The following is a 14,787-nucleotide window of genomic DNA, read 5'->3' as shown; positions in this document are numbered from 1 at the left end:
GTTGTCATTAGGTTGCCCTAGTTAGAGCAACTAACATTATATTTCACAATAATGCCACAATTATTCGATTCAGTTGATTTATTCTGTGCGACCAACAGAGTGTCTTAGCCCACTAACGTTAGCTAGTTAAGCAGTGTTAACTTTGCTGTTTCACCGTCTTAAGCTAGGCAGCTGCATACTAGTCATTGTGAGATGAATATAGATTGACTACTGTTAACCAAAACCTACCATGGTGTTGTTATTGGGAACAAAGTCCTTTCTGTTAACATTCTTTATCCGAATATCTTTATCCTCTGCATGCCCGGGGAATTTATGTAAATTTTATGGTCTCAGGCAGGGGCACTCTGCACGAAGTAAAGGCTCATGTTTTTCCATTTTCCATTCCATTTTTTTTCCAAAGTTGAAGTTTGCCACTACTGTTGCAGCTGAGAACTGCACAGTGTCACGATGTGCCCCTTGAGTGACTTCATATGGATTCTGTGCTTCCTGTTTTATTTTGTTATCACTCATCTGTTGTGTGTATTTATTTGTTTTACTTACTGTCTTCATGTTCTTTCATGCCTGCGTTAACCCGCCCCGCCCCAATTACTTTAATCCGTTCCCTATTTGCCTTGCCTCCTTTGTGTATTACAATCTCTGTATTCCCATCACTCTTTGACTGTTCATCTATTCAGTTAACTGTGCTTGTTCCTGAGTTTTCCTATGGGTTTTGCTTGAGTTTGGATTTCCTTAGTCTTGCTTGCCTCACTGCCTGAACCTCAGTTTTTACCACCCCTCTGCAAGTAAGCCTGTTTTCTTATTTTAAAAAACAACTTCTTTGCATCAGTCTGCCCATGTGTCTGCATTTGGGTCATCTATCCCGTTTCCCTTCAAACTTGACAGCACCAACTGACCAAATATTGACCCAGCAGACCTTTCCAACTTGACTCGATTGAATCGGAATCTGGTTTTGTCTGGTTGTTGAAAGGGTTCCCTGGCCTGGCAAGAATTTTGGCCGTTTCAGCTTCAAACCCTGCTCTGCCTGAGCCTGACACCATGGACCCAGCAGGCCCTCTTTTAGGGAAAGAACTTTATGATTTGTGTTACATTATCAATTGCATCATGGTGTGTGGAAGAGGGGCCTAAGGAATACAGTGAAGCAGCTATGAGGATGTCATGCATGGAAGTGTCCAAAAAGCCATGGCTTAGGAGATCATTGCCTGAGTGGCTTAAGAACTTTGTTGGCACCCCTGACTTTCAGCCAATCTCCCAGCCAGCTAGCCTTCAGCAAGCGAAGTCTGCTAGCGATCTTTTTTTCTCCCAGCTGACTAGTCACCAGGCCGCTCCTGAGTCAGCTAACCTCCAACCACTACTCCAATCGGCTAGCCATTGTTCCCTAGTCTCCAGCCTGAAACCCAGTCGCCAAGTCCCTGGCCCACAAGTCTCCACCCTGTTTCCAAGCCTGCTTCCAAGTCGGCTAGCTCTCAGCCTGCTAGCTTCCAGTCTGTTACCAAGCTATGCAGCGTCACAGAGACTCAGCTGCCCAGCACTACAGAGCGTCAGCTGCCTAGTGACTCTAAGCCTCCATCCAGCTGGACCCCTAGTTGGGCCCCCAGCCATACCCTGAGTTGGCCAACGTCTTGTCAGTTCCCTGGACTTGTTCCTGAAACAGCCGACGTCAAGCCTAATCCAGGTTCCCAGCGGCCCAGCCGACTCCTCCTCCTGACCCCCAGTTAGTGGTCTCGATGACACCAGCTCCAAATCTCCTGTCAATAGTTCCCTCTGACACACTGCCTGACCTCCAAGATCATCAGTTGGCCATCTTTGCCGACACCCAGCCAGATCTCTAGCTGCCTGCCTCCTGCCCTTTACCCCGCTTCCACCTGTAGCTGAATCTTCTGGAGCTGGCTGTCTCTTCAGACCTCCAGTCTCTTTGCCGGCCTCCAGAGCGATCCCACCTATGGCACCAGCCTCCAAATCTTCCTCCAGAGAGGGTCTGTCTGGCTGGTCGCCCTACAGCTTTTCTTCCTGAGGGGACCAGCCTCTGCTGACACCCCCCTGCTTGACCGCCCTGAGAGCACCTGCTATCCTGCTAGTTGTCAGAGATCACCCATTGTTGCCCTCCTCTCCAGCTTCCAGAGGGATCCCGCCTTCACCGTTGGCCTCCTGGCCAGCCTCCAGAGAAATGACATCTTCGCCACTGGCCTCCTGGTCAGCCATCAGGGAGATCCCGTCTTTTCTATCGACTTCCTGCTCAACCTCGAGAGCAGACCTGCCTTTGTCCCTGGCTTTGACGCCTTTTGGAGCAATCCTGCCTTAGTCCCTGCCTTTGATGATGCCCTCCAGAGTGGTTCTGCCTCCGTCTCTGCTTCCACCTCTCTGCCTAGCCACCGGGTCAGCCTCCCAAGCGGCCATGCCTGTCTGCCCGGCCTCTGGGTCATCCGCCCGAGGTCTTCTCTGTTCCCTCTCCACTGGCCCCTGAATTGTACACTTTTGTGGACAGCTTGCATTCAACATTCACACAGGTGCATATTAAGATGACACTGCAGTAATTATGACATGTTTACTTCTGTTACTTCCCCAGATTTGTGTATTTGTATATGTTTTCATATTTTTTTTATTTCCGGATTTGGAGCGTGTTTCCCTTGATGTTTGTGCTTTCTGTCTTGCCAGTTACACTAAACCTTTCAATATGCTGTACCAATTTTGGAGGGGAGGAGGGAAGTCTGTAATGTTGAGCAGCTACCAGATGGCACTGTTGGACTACTAGCAAGTGAACATTACTGTATATTTGAATGAAACTATGTTCTCTGATTACAGCTTGAGTTTATACAGTGTTATGACTTGTATATAAAGCATCTGAGTATGTTCTTTTTTTTTTAATCTCATGCTTACTCTGTTTTACATATTTTCACTTACCAGGTACTTCAGCTTTTGTGAATGACTTGTTGCAATGGACACATCAGCTGAAGTAAAAAAACAAAAAACAACCATACTTTTTACAAACTTCATTCTACTCACTGACCTGAGTATGCATGTTGCAGTTAATAATTTACAGATAAATAGAGTACACATCACTTTGACCACAGCAGAATTTAAATTCAGCCATTCTATTATTCAATTTAATGGTTCAGTGTAAGTTAGTTAGATAGGTATATATTTTGTCATGGAAAAAAAAATGTTTTTTCACATACAGGCTTTTGAAAAATAAAAACAAACAAATCTTAATAAAATAAAGATTTCATTTTCTCTTCTCCAGGGTCTCAGCAGCTGCTGTTGAGACATGTTCACAAGTGTGTTACAAGTTCCAAAACTGGTGAAAACTTGTGTTACTAGCATATTCAAATGACAAAAATGTGCGTAAGAGCTTGGTTTATGCAAGGTCATTTTAGTACAAAATTGTACAAGTAGACCATGAATTCTGCTGCTTTCAATACGGCCACCTAAAGTATAAAATTTGTATTGCACTTTTCTTTGGATTTCTCAGAAGAATTTTTCAGTATGCTAAATTTTATTCTTTATCTGTTTGTCCGTGGTGGCATTCATTGATCAGGCAAACTGTCCATTTACTCCTTTCCTTATTTATTTCAACCAATTTTCTGAAATGCGATGCATGTCTTTCCTTACATAACATTTACATATTTGTATTATTTTCCAAGAAAGATGTACCAGACTCTGGGCAGACTTTTAAAAAGCAGATTTAAAGTGATAAATGTAGAACTGTATTTAATTGACTGCGCGCATCAGTGTTTCACCATAAATTTGTTAGAGTTGAAAGTTGAAAGCAGTCTCAAATATTTACATGCAGAAATAACTTTATGGAGTCCATCAGCAAAATTGTCCCTAATGTCATAATCCGCACCGCTTGACATGTTTTAACAAGACGTCCATGGCACTATTTTTTCAGGGTTGTTTTTCTACAGCCCACCTGAGTGCACTGCCCAATTTCTCCTTTACCTTTCTCTCCTGATCAGCTTGTCTGAATGCGTTTGCGTGTTCTGATCAACCTGTCTGAATTCTTTGCCTGTTTGCACCACCATGTGGTGAAATCCTGCTTACTGTGAAAGACAAGGCATGAAAGTCACATATGTAAACTAACAACTTGCCTGGGCAATACCCACAGCTGACCATGCCAACCCTTTAGCCTACTGCTACTCTTTGACTCTCTGTTAACATTCCTCTACACTACATTCTTGCCACCCTGTCTGCCTCTGTGCCTGGGCACCAAGGCCTCACCATGACTCTGTGATATACAATGACACCCTTCCTTGTCTGTTTACAAGATGTTGGATCTTTGGGTACAGGGAGCATCTCTTGCTGCATTCACTTGCACTTCAACATCAAAGATTTGGTCTTGTAAATTTCCGACCAGCCACAACTTTTCATTTCTATATTTTTGAATTCGATTGTCTAAAACTGGGGTGGTAGCTGGGGTGGCAAGGCATTTTTTAGGGGTGTCAGCCGCCACCCTATACCACCCTGGTTTATACACCCCTGAAAAGGGGGGTTTACTACAGAAAGTTCAACCTTCAGCACACATTTTACAACATCAAGTTTTACATTTTACAGCCGTTACTCAGGTGAAAGGGTGTGCTTTACACTGGAATGTGCTCTTGTAGATTGGGAATCTGGTTGCAGTTTGAATGTTGTAGTATTTTTTAGTAATCCACTTTTGGTCATACCATGGCCAAAAACAAGCTGACAGACAAATACTCACCACCAGATTACAAGTTTATAAAGTTTATAAAGATGTCACAGCTAACATGATGACAAACAGTAGCTTACAGCAGTGTTCATCATTTAGTGAAATATATTATTCATTCTCTTGCAGAGAGATAGATGAGAAGATTGATACCACTCTCATATCTGCCAATAAATATAAAGCTAAATATAAGAGATAGCCTGGCTCTGTTCATCGGTAAGAAATTGTCTGTTTGTTTAATACGTACAAAAACCAAAGTTGTGCTTTTTGAGGGTTATGTGCTGACAATTTCTTGGCCAGAAATCTTTTTGTGAACACAATGACTTCAGGAGAACACTTCATGTATGAAGTGTAAATTACTGTAGATTTTCTTACCTTAAGAAAGAGCCAAGTTAGCCATTTCCCTGTGTTTCCAGTCTTTATGCTAAGCTAAGATAACTAGCTGCTGGCTGTATCCCTAAATTTGCAAGATAGACATGATATTTATTTCAATCTTCTCATCTAACTTTTGTCAAAAAAGCATTTAAGTGTATTTCCCAAAATATCAAACTATTTCTTTAAACATCCAGCATGTTTTTGACTGATAAATTGAAGTCCAAAGTTCTCTCCTTTTAGTGCTGTTTAGGTCGCCACCATCTCCTGAAAAAGAAAAAAAAGCTTCTTTATTTGCTAAATAATCCACTATATTGGTAACTTGCCTGCGGTTTGTTGTTGGGCAACAAAAAACTGCATGCTACTATGGGCCCATTTACCATTAAACCAAAGAAGGCAGAGATAAAGTCACTGGGTCTAGTTGGTTAAAAATGTTTTCCCTTACTGTCACCAATATGACCTCACTGTAGTGAATCCAGTTAAGGTCCTAAATTATATATTACAATACCACACAGAGTTAAGATCCCAGTTGTTAGTTTCACATCTTCTTATTTGTGTCTTGGCTGCAATTTTGACAATAATTGTTCCATAAAGAGGATATTGGCTTAAAGAGAAATTTATTTTGGGATCATGTTTTCTTGATTGAAAGGCATCTTAGCCTACCACAGTCAGCGGTGGTGGCAGCTGCTAGTTCATCTCACCTATGATCCATCTAGGTTTCTTCCCTTTTGTCTTGATTTTGATTGTCAGGCTTTAACACTTACCAAGATGGCAGTGAGCATTAAACATCCCAACCTTCAAAATGTCCATTCAGGAATAACATTACAGATGCTACCTCTATTGTTTCCTACAGTCTATCCATTATTATTAGATGTGCCCCCCCCACACACACACACACTTTACTGTGTTGCACAACACTCTATTTGATCAATTGTTGGCAGTACTGCAGAGCCACACAACTGAATGTAAACGAGCACAACTTGTCAGCTGGGTCTATGTTATTTTCTAATTATCTAAAAGCAGATATGCTAGTTGAAGCAAGACTGTGAGCTTCAATGACAGTGGATGGTTTGTCTTACATTTCAAAAATAAAATTTGGTCTAAGCAGCAAACCTTCATTTAAGAAATGATATGAGCTGATAAACAGTAGCTGTCCTTCCAAACTGCATAGCTCCTGCAAAGTGTCAGAACGTGAATGGATGAGGTTTTTGGCAAGAGTGTGTCATTGGCTAGGTGATCTTGTCAGTTGTGTATGGATATTGCAGTTGGCTGCAGCTTCAATTCACCAGGCCAAGTCTGACTCATTGCTGCTCTCGCTGCAGCATCCCACCATCTCAGTCATCTCGGTGTCCATTACCTCAGTGAAAGAAAATTTGGGCAAATCTGCACTGACTGCCCTGCTGTGTACATCACTGCTGTCCTTATCTCAAATTAATCTCTCAGCTATTTAAACAGGAATATCCTCATTTGGTGAGATCTCATTGCCTGTCTGAAAAGAAACAGATTTACAAGCTTTTTTAATGGTAAAAAAAAAACACTAACAAATGGCATATTCAACAAAATGATGATATAGCTAGTTTGCGGCCGGCGGGCTTAAAGTGTAATTTTAGCCACACACCACGCTGTGGCTCCAGGATGGATTGCCATGAAGTATGGTTTAGACCTTTATGTTCTTCACAACAACTTTTCCTGTAGTGCTCTCAACTGATCAATAATATTTTTTTTCAAAATACTTTGTGTTGTGCTCAGTGCTAATTAGCAATTATTAGCATGCTATCACGCTAACCTAAGATGTTGAACATGGTAAATTTTATACCTGCTAAAAATTAGCATGTTGGGATTGTCACTGTGAGCATGTTGACATGATGACAATAGTTGAAACACTAGCTGACCGCATTATGAAGTAGAACACACACAGAAAAGTATATACTACCTGGGAACAATTAAGTGGCATACATCCCACTTTGGATGGAGCACTTCTCATATCTAGAAATCTGATTGAGCTTATTAGTAGACCAAAACCATGACAACCCAGAGTTGAGACCAGGAGGCAGAGTTGCAGTCTTACACACTTCTCTGTGCTTCCAGTACAGCAGTCACCCATCCAAACTCCCATAGAGACTGTGTCTGCCCCCCGACCACCTAAATTAATTAACTCAAAAATAAACAGAAGAGGAGTTGACACAGAAATCTAATAAAAATTAAGACCACCACTGCAGGAGTACAACAAAATAGGATAATTAAATGTGGACTCTTAAACATTAGATTGCTCCAATCCAAATCTGTATTAGTAAATGATGTAATATCAGACAATTATATTGATATATTTGGTCTCACTGAAACTTGGCTGTGTCGTGACGAATATGTTAGCCTAAGTGAATCTACTCCCCCCAGTCATATTAATACCCACATTCCTTGAGGCACCGGCCGAGGAGGTGGAGTTGCAGCCATTTTCAACTCAAGCCTGTTAATCAACCCTAAACTTAAACTCAATTATAACTCATTCGAAAGCCTGGTTCTTAGTCTTACACAACCATCATGGAAAACTTTAAAGCCTATTCGATTTGTTATAGTGTACCGCGCTCCTGGCCCATAGTCTGAGTTTTTATCTGAATTCTCTGAGTTTTTATCAAGTTTAGTCCTTAGTACAGATAAAGTAATTATAGTAGGTGATTTCAATATTCATATGGATGCTGATAACGATTGCCTTAGAACTATGTTTATCGCATTTTTAGACTCAATTGGCTTCACTCAGGGTGTAAATAAACCCACTCACTGTTTTAACCACACCCTCGAACTCTTTCTGACTTATGGCATTGAAATTGAACATTTAATAATCTTACCACAGAATGCTCTTTTATCAGACCATTATTTAATAACTTTTGAATTCCTGTTAGCGGACTACACACTATTAGTAAAAAATGTATTTTCTAGATGTCAATCTGATAGTGCTGTAGGTAAATTTAAGGAACTGTTTCCATCAGCACTTAATTTACCGCCATGTTATATGCTAACTTTAGTCCCTCCCAAATTGACCATCTTGTTGATAGTGCTGCAGGCTCAATGACAATGACACTCAACTCTAGTGCCCCTCTAAAAAAGAAGATAATAAAACAAAGGAGGTTAGCTCCATGGTTTAATTCCCAAACCTGTATATTAAAGCAGACTACATGAAAATTTGAAAGGATATGGCGTTCTACCAAAATGGAAGAATCCCACTTAGCCTGGCATGATAGTCTTAAAACATATAGGAAGGCCCTCTGTAATGCCAGAGCAGCCTATAACTCATCTCTAATAGAGGAAAATAAAAACAACCCTCGGTTTCTTTTCAGCACTGTAGCAAGGCTGACAGAGAGTCATAGCTCTATCGATCCATGTATCCCTATAGCTCTCAGTAGGGACGATTTCATGCGCTTCTTTAATGATAAAATTCTAACTCTATTAGAGACACAATTCACCACCTCCTGCCCTCAACCGGCACCGACCTATCTTCAAACACAGGCACCTTATAAACAGCTATGCAAACTGATGTATACTTAAACAGTTTCTCTCCCATCGACTTTCACCAACTAACTTCATTAATGTCTTCATCTAAACCATCAACTTGTCTGGAACATTTAATTGGCTTTAAAGGAACCGCTCTAAGCTGGTTTAGGTCCTATCTATCAGATTGATTTCAGTTTGTGCATGTTAACGATAAATCCTCCATATACTCAAAAGTTAGTCACAGAGTTCCACAAGGTTCTGTGCTTGGACCAGTACTATTCACCTTATACAGTATATGTTTCCTTTGGGCAATATTATTAGGAAACACTCCATAAACCTCCATTGCTATGCTGATGATACCAAATTGCATTTGTCAATAAAGCCTGGTGAAACCAATCAGTTAGCTAAACTTCAAGCTTGCCTTAAGGACATAAAGACCTGGATGGCGAGTAACTTTCTGCTGTTACACTCAGACAAAACTGAAGTTATTCTGCTTGGTCCCCAATACCTCAGAAACACCTTATCTAATGATAAAGTTACTCTGGATGGCTTTGCCCTGGCCTCCAGCACCACCCTTAGGAATCTCAGAGTTCTCTTTGATCAGGATATGTCCTTAAACTCTCACCTAAAACAAACTCTAAGGTCTGCCTTTTTTCCCCTATGTAACATTGCAAAAATCAGGCACATCCTTTCTCAAGAAGACGCAGAAAAACTAGTCAATGCTTTTGTTACCTCTAGGCTGGATTATTGTAATTCCTTATTATCAGGCTGTCCCAACAAATCTTTAAATACTCTCCAGTTGATCCAGAATGCTGCAGCGCGAGTACTGACAGGAACTAGGAAAAGAGATCACATATCTCCTGTGTTAGCTTCTCTGCATTGGCTCCCTGCAAAATTCAGAATAGAATTTAAAATCCTCCTCCTCACCTACTTAGTGGTCAGGCACCATCATATCTGAAAGAGCTTGTAGTACCCTATTACCCCAGTAGAACACTGCGCTCCCAGAATGCAGGCTTGGTTGTGGTTCCTAGATTCTCCAAAGATAGGCAGAGCCTTCAGTTATCAGGCTCCTCTACTGTGGAACCATCTTCCAGTTTTGGTCCGGGAGGCAGACACCCTCTCCAAATTTAAGAGTAGGCTTAAAACTTTCCTTTTTGATAAAGCTCACAGTTAGGGCTGGCTCAGGCTTGTCTTGAACCATCCCCTTGTTATGCTGCTATAGGCCTAGACTGCTGGGTGACTTCCCATTATGCACCAGCCTCCTCTCTCCTCCTCTTCCTCTCCATCTATGGCATTAATGCTTGTTACTCACTTGACTTCTTCTCTCTCCCGTAGTTTTGTGCTTTCTCGTCTCTCTCCTCTCTCTTCCTTTTGCTTTCTGCAGGTATTTCTGCCCCTGGTGCTAGAGAGTCTGGATCTGTGACTGCAGACCACCTACTGCCCCCATGATCCCGCTCAACACCCACTACTTCAAATATTATGATTATCATCCATTATTATTAATTATAATAATATATATAATTATTATTTAATTTTAGTACTAGTATTCACCCTATTATTATAATTATTAGTTTTATTATTAGTCTCATTATTGTTACACATCTTTATGTTATACGTCTACTCTGGTTCTGTTCAAGGTTTCTACCTGTTAAAAGAGAGTTTTTCCTTGGCGCATTCGCCAAGTGCTTGCTCATGTGGGAATATGATTTGGTGCTATATAAATAGAAATTGAATTAAAGTAGGTAAGGTTCTTACAGTGGGGAGATTATATTGCAGACGCCAACAGAAACCTCTATGTGTGCACACATATCATCACCAACACTACAACGTAGACTGCAAAAAAAGCAAATGCAACAGATGATTAAGGTGAACAACACACTCGCTGCATGCAAGGAGGGGTGTAAACACCATGAGTACTCCCTGCACATCTTCACACTGCCTCAGGGAAAAAGGCAAAACCAGATAATACAGTGAGATTCAGTTGCTTCAGTTTCAAAAAAGTCATTCCACAACACAATTACGAACAGTGTAAAAGTCACTCTTTGAAGCAGCAATATAAAACAATGGTTAGTTTGAAACAGTCTAAGGTTAGATTCAACTGAAATATCAGTAGACACATTGGCCAGACGGCATTGGTGGATTGGTTCAGGCAAAGCAGCAGTCTGGCACTAAATCTGTAAAAAGGGCAACATGGCAAAAGTCTATTAAACCAACTCACAAAAATACTTCCTACATTGCCATACCAGTTTCCGATAACTTGCTCAATATGGGGCCCTGCTTAAAAGCGCCACTGGTAAAGGTGGCTGTCTCTGTACTGTGTTTCAAACAGGGGAGAGGCAGAAACTGATTTTTTTCCTAGAGGGTTATATTAGATATATCACTACTACAATATAATGAAGCTAAACGAAGACCAGATTTATCTACACCCTACCGCTTCATCATAACACAGCCGCATCACAACTGTATATGCAAGAAAACTAATTACATTCCCAATATACCATTACAACCAATTTTTCTCCCCAAACCTCCCTTATCTGAACAAACAAAGCAGTCCTACCACACATCTACCAGGCTTCAGAAAAAGAATATAAAAATTGGCCAAATAATTACCCACATCTGTCCTTCTAAAGGTAGGGAGCGCTCTCTAACCCTACCTACAATGGAGGCTCTCTGGGGGAGGTTGCGCACTAGAATGTACCATCAGATGGCCTGCCTGAAACCAGTTGTGGGCTGTGGGTCCAACAAAGTATTGGGTTGTTCTGATACCTGCCCTAGCTGTGGACCAACATGAATAGGTGGAGGACAGCAGGTATTCCCCGTTGGAGACTCACGTCATTGCCACAGATAAACGTCTTCAACCTCATCAGTTCGTAACTGTGTCTCAGCGAGGTGGGTAAGGCTAGTGGTCCACAGAGTATCCCAGTCAAAATTTACACAAAGATTACTGGGAATAGGCTCAATGAACTGACTGTGGACATGCTTTACATTTTTGATGATTCAGGGGCACCACTTTATATACTGGACCAGCGACATCAGGGACCTTGAGGATATGGTAGGATGTGGAGCTCCAGTGGTCTTCGGTTTTATTCCTGCCCCTTATGTTGTGGTCTTGGAGGTAAACCAGCTGGTGTAGTTGCAGTGGCTCAGAGCCCGGTGCATTCTGCTTATCTGCCATTTGCATTGATTTCCAGGCTCCCTCATAAGCAGCTTTAAGAGGTTTGTGGTGGTCTTGTACCCAGCTGTGGACTGAGCCCTGCACTGACTACTCTACTCATCCCAATGGGAAGTCAAGGGGCAGCTGGGGCTACTGGCCAAACAAGAGGAAGTAGGTCCGTTCACCTGTGGTTTTATGAACAGTGGTGTTGTAGGCAAATATTAGTTATTGCAGGTGCATGGGCCAAGTTCTTTTATGCCCAGGGGGCAAAGTTCTCAAGCCGATAAGCAACACAGAGTCTAATGGTGGAATCTTTCTTCCTCACTACCCCAATTGGGGAGGCAAATGGACTACAGCTCTCACAGATCAATTAGCTCTCCAAGAACTGCAGAATATGTGCCTTGACAGGATCATATTCTGAGGGTGGGATGTGCCTGTACCTCTGGCAGACCGGTGTGTCATCTAAAAGGGAAATTTCATGAGCAGTCAGATTTGTACACCCCAAGTCCTCATCATAGGAATAAAGAACAGACTGATAGCTACATAAAAGGGATCATGCCCTCTCCTGGACTTGAGATGTGAAGCGGGACAAATCAAGGGCTTCAGTGGCAGCTAACAGTGTGTTCTCCTTCTCACTCTGAGTTGCCATGGTAGCTACTTTTTCCCCAGGTGCACCCTCCTCCATAGTCTCAGTGCCCACTTGTTGGCTGACAATGTCAACCTGGCAGAGAGTGCCAATCTGGATACGGGGGGGAATTACCTTGAATGCCCCTACATGGGTGAAAGGGATGATTGCAGTGCCATTGACCATTTTGGCCAGGGCTGAGGGAAGCAAGGAGACCATTTGGTAAACCTGCATCAAATGATGCAAAGAGGGCTGACTCAGTATGGACTGAAGATGCGCTCCTGCAAGTGGTGGGCACCGATTTCACCGTGCCACCTGGGATGCAAATCCTTCTCTGGCCCTTAACTGTGACTAGACCACTGACTTGAGGTTCACGCTGTCGTTGTCGAGATCAAAAAGTGCAAGGCCATGTTTCAACAACAACTCCTTGTAGCACTCACATATCATGTTCATGCCAAGGATTCCACAAATGTCTGGGTTGGGGCTGGAGTCAGTTGTCTCTCTAATGATCAATACACCATGCTTGGGGAATTGCTTGCCTAACACGTGTAAAATCAAGTTCCAAATAGCCCCCCTTCCATACTAATGATGACCTTTGGAAAGGAATCTACCAAGTTGGACATGGGACCAGGATTTTCAGAATCATCCCAATTGGAGCCAGTCATGTCTCCATCTGAAATGTGGCTCAGCATTACAGAGGGAGCTAGTTCCAGCAGTTGGAACCCTCCCAGTTCCGACTGCTGGAACTAGGAGGGTTCGATGGCTGAACTCTGGCCAGAATATTTAGGTTCAGAAGCAAATACCCTTTTACTGTCGCAGTCTTTGGCAAAATGTAGCAATGTCTTGACCTAAAATTGGTATGTATGCATGTTCTGGTATTCATCACAGAGGATTCTTTTCAGCTGCTCTTTGCTGTAGGGGTTTTGTTGCTCTACTTTCTGCTTTGAATACTCCAAAGGTTTTCTACTGGATTGAAGTCAGGGGACTTCCTTGGCGGAGTCATAATTGTCAACTTCTGTGATTTTTGCAGTGTTTGGGATCATGGTCATGTAGGAAATATCTCTACACTCCCCATGTTTCATGGTCGGCACTTTTCAGTCATTGTGGTACTGTGTGTCCACACCAAATATGTTGGACCCCATCTTATCCAAACAAATTTAGTTTGGTTTTCACCATACCAAACATGTGTTGCCAGTATTCATCAGGCCTGTTTTCATGTCCTTTGTCAAAGTTTAATCTTGCAGAGTTGTGAACAATGTTTTCTCCTTGGATGCTGTCCGTTGACTTCATGCAATATCCTTTGCACTGTCACTGAAACACAAATTTCCACGGATAATCTTTGTGCCAAGTCAGAAGCACTTACCTGTTTGTTGTGTATGTATGTATGGTTGTGTAAATACTGAATTTTTCCTGGCATTATTTTTCAAGGATGGCCAATGCACCTTCTGTTTTTGGCAGTATGGCTCTTCCTTCTAACCACTGCTGCAACTGTGTTTCAGCTTATGTTAAATAGCCTACTCATGCTGTCCCATCTTTATGAAGTCTCACAGTCTGTTTTCTTAATTGTTCAGGCAATTCCTTACCATGTGGAGCCATGATGCATTAGACACAGCCCAGGCCAAAACTGCGGAAGCTGTGGTACACCAATTTCAGAAAGCAGATCTACGGGGGTCAACTCGACACGTGTTCAACCCGCATTGGACCCATTAATATGAGACAGCTTTCACTGTCAGCAGAGACTCCAGCCTGCAGTGCAGTTCATGCTTTTCACTGATAAACCTGAGAATTACACTGAATTACACTGAATAATTTACCAGAGTTGACCAAAGTTTCAGTTTAACCATTTGTTCGTCTATCTTAAGTTCACTCTCGTGTCCAACCCTGGTTGAGAGGAGGGTCATGAATGAGGGTCACCTGATGTGGGCTAACCCAAACAGATAGACACCCGCTGTCAGTCCTAATGGTGGATTAGTTACAATGGAGTTTAGGGCTTAATTTTAACATCTACATCATCTACATGCTTTGTTGTTATGACTTGCACTTCAAGTAGTAAGTAATGAAAATCCATCCAGTAGTTGTTGAGACATTTTTTTGTCTATCAAAATGGTGGACCAACAGACCACTGTTGTCATCTTTAGAGCCACATCGCTATTGTGGGTAAAAATTCAAATTTCTCACTGCCAGTTGTGGCTACACAGTTGTCAAGTGAAGCCTAAACAAAGAAGAGTGGGTTAACACCTGTGCTATGTAAGACTGTTTGAGCTTGAGTAAATGGAGTTAATATGTATCCTGTAAATATACCGTATAGACTTATGTACTCTGTTTAATAATTTATTACAACCAGAATTGTTACAGTAATAAGAACTCTGCTTAACCTACGTGTGAGAAGACCAGTATGAAAGTCTTTATAAGCAGCAATTCCCTCAAGCACCATGGTTTGTCTGACCACTACTCAGGTGTGTTATATTT

This window comes from Xiphias gladius, chromosome 8 (genome assembly GCF_016859285.1).
Source record: "Xiphias gladius isolate SHS-SW01 ecotype Sanya breed wild chromosome 8, ASM1685928v1, whole genome shotgun sequence".
In the NCBI taxonomy this organism is placed as follows: Eukaryota; Metazoa; Chordata; class Actinopteri; order Istiophoriformes; family Xiphiidae; genus Xiphias; species Xiphias gladius.
Note: the sequence above shows the minus strand (reverse complement) of the source record.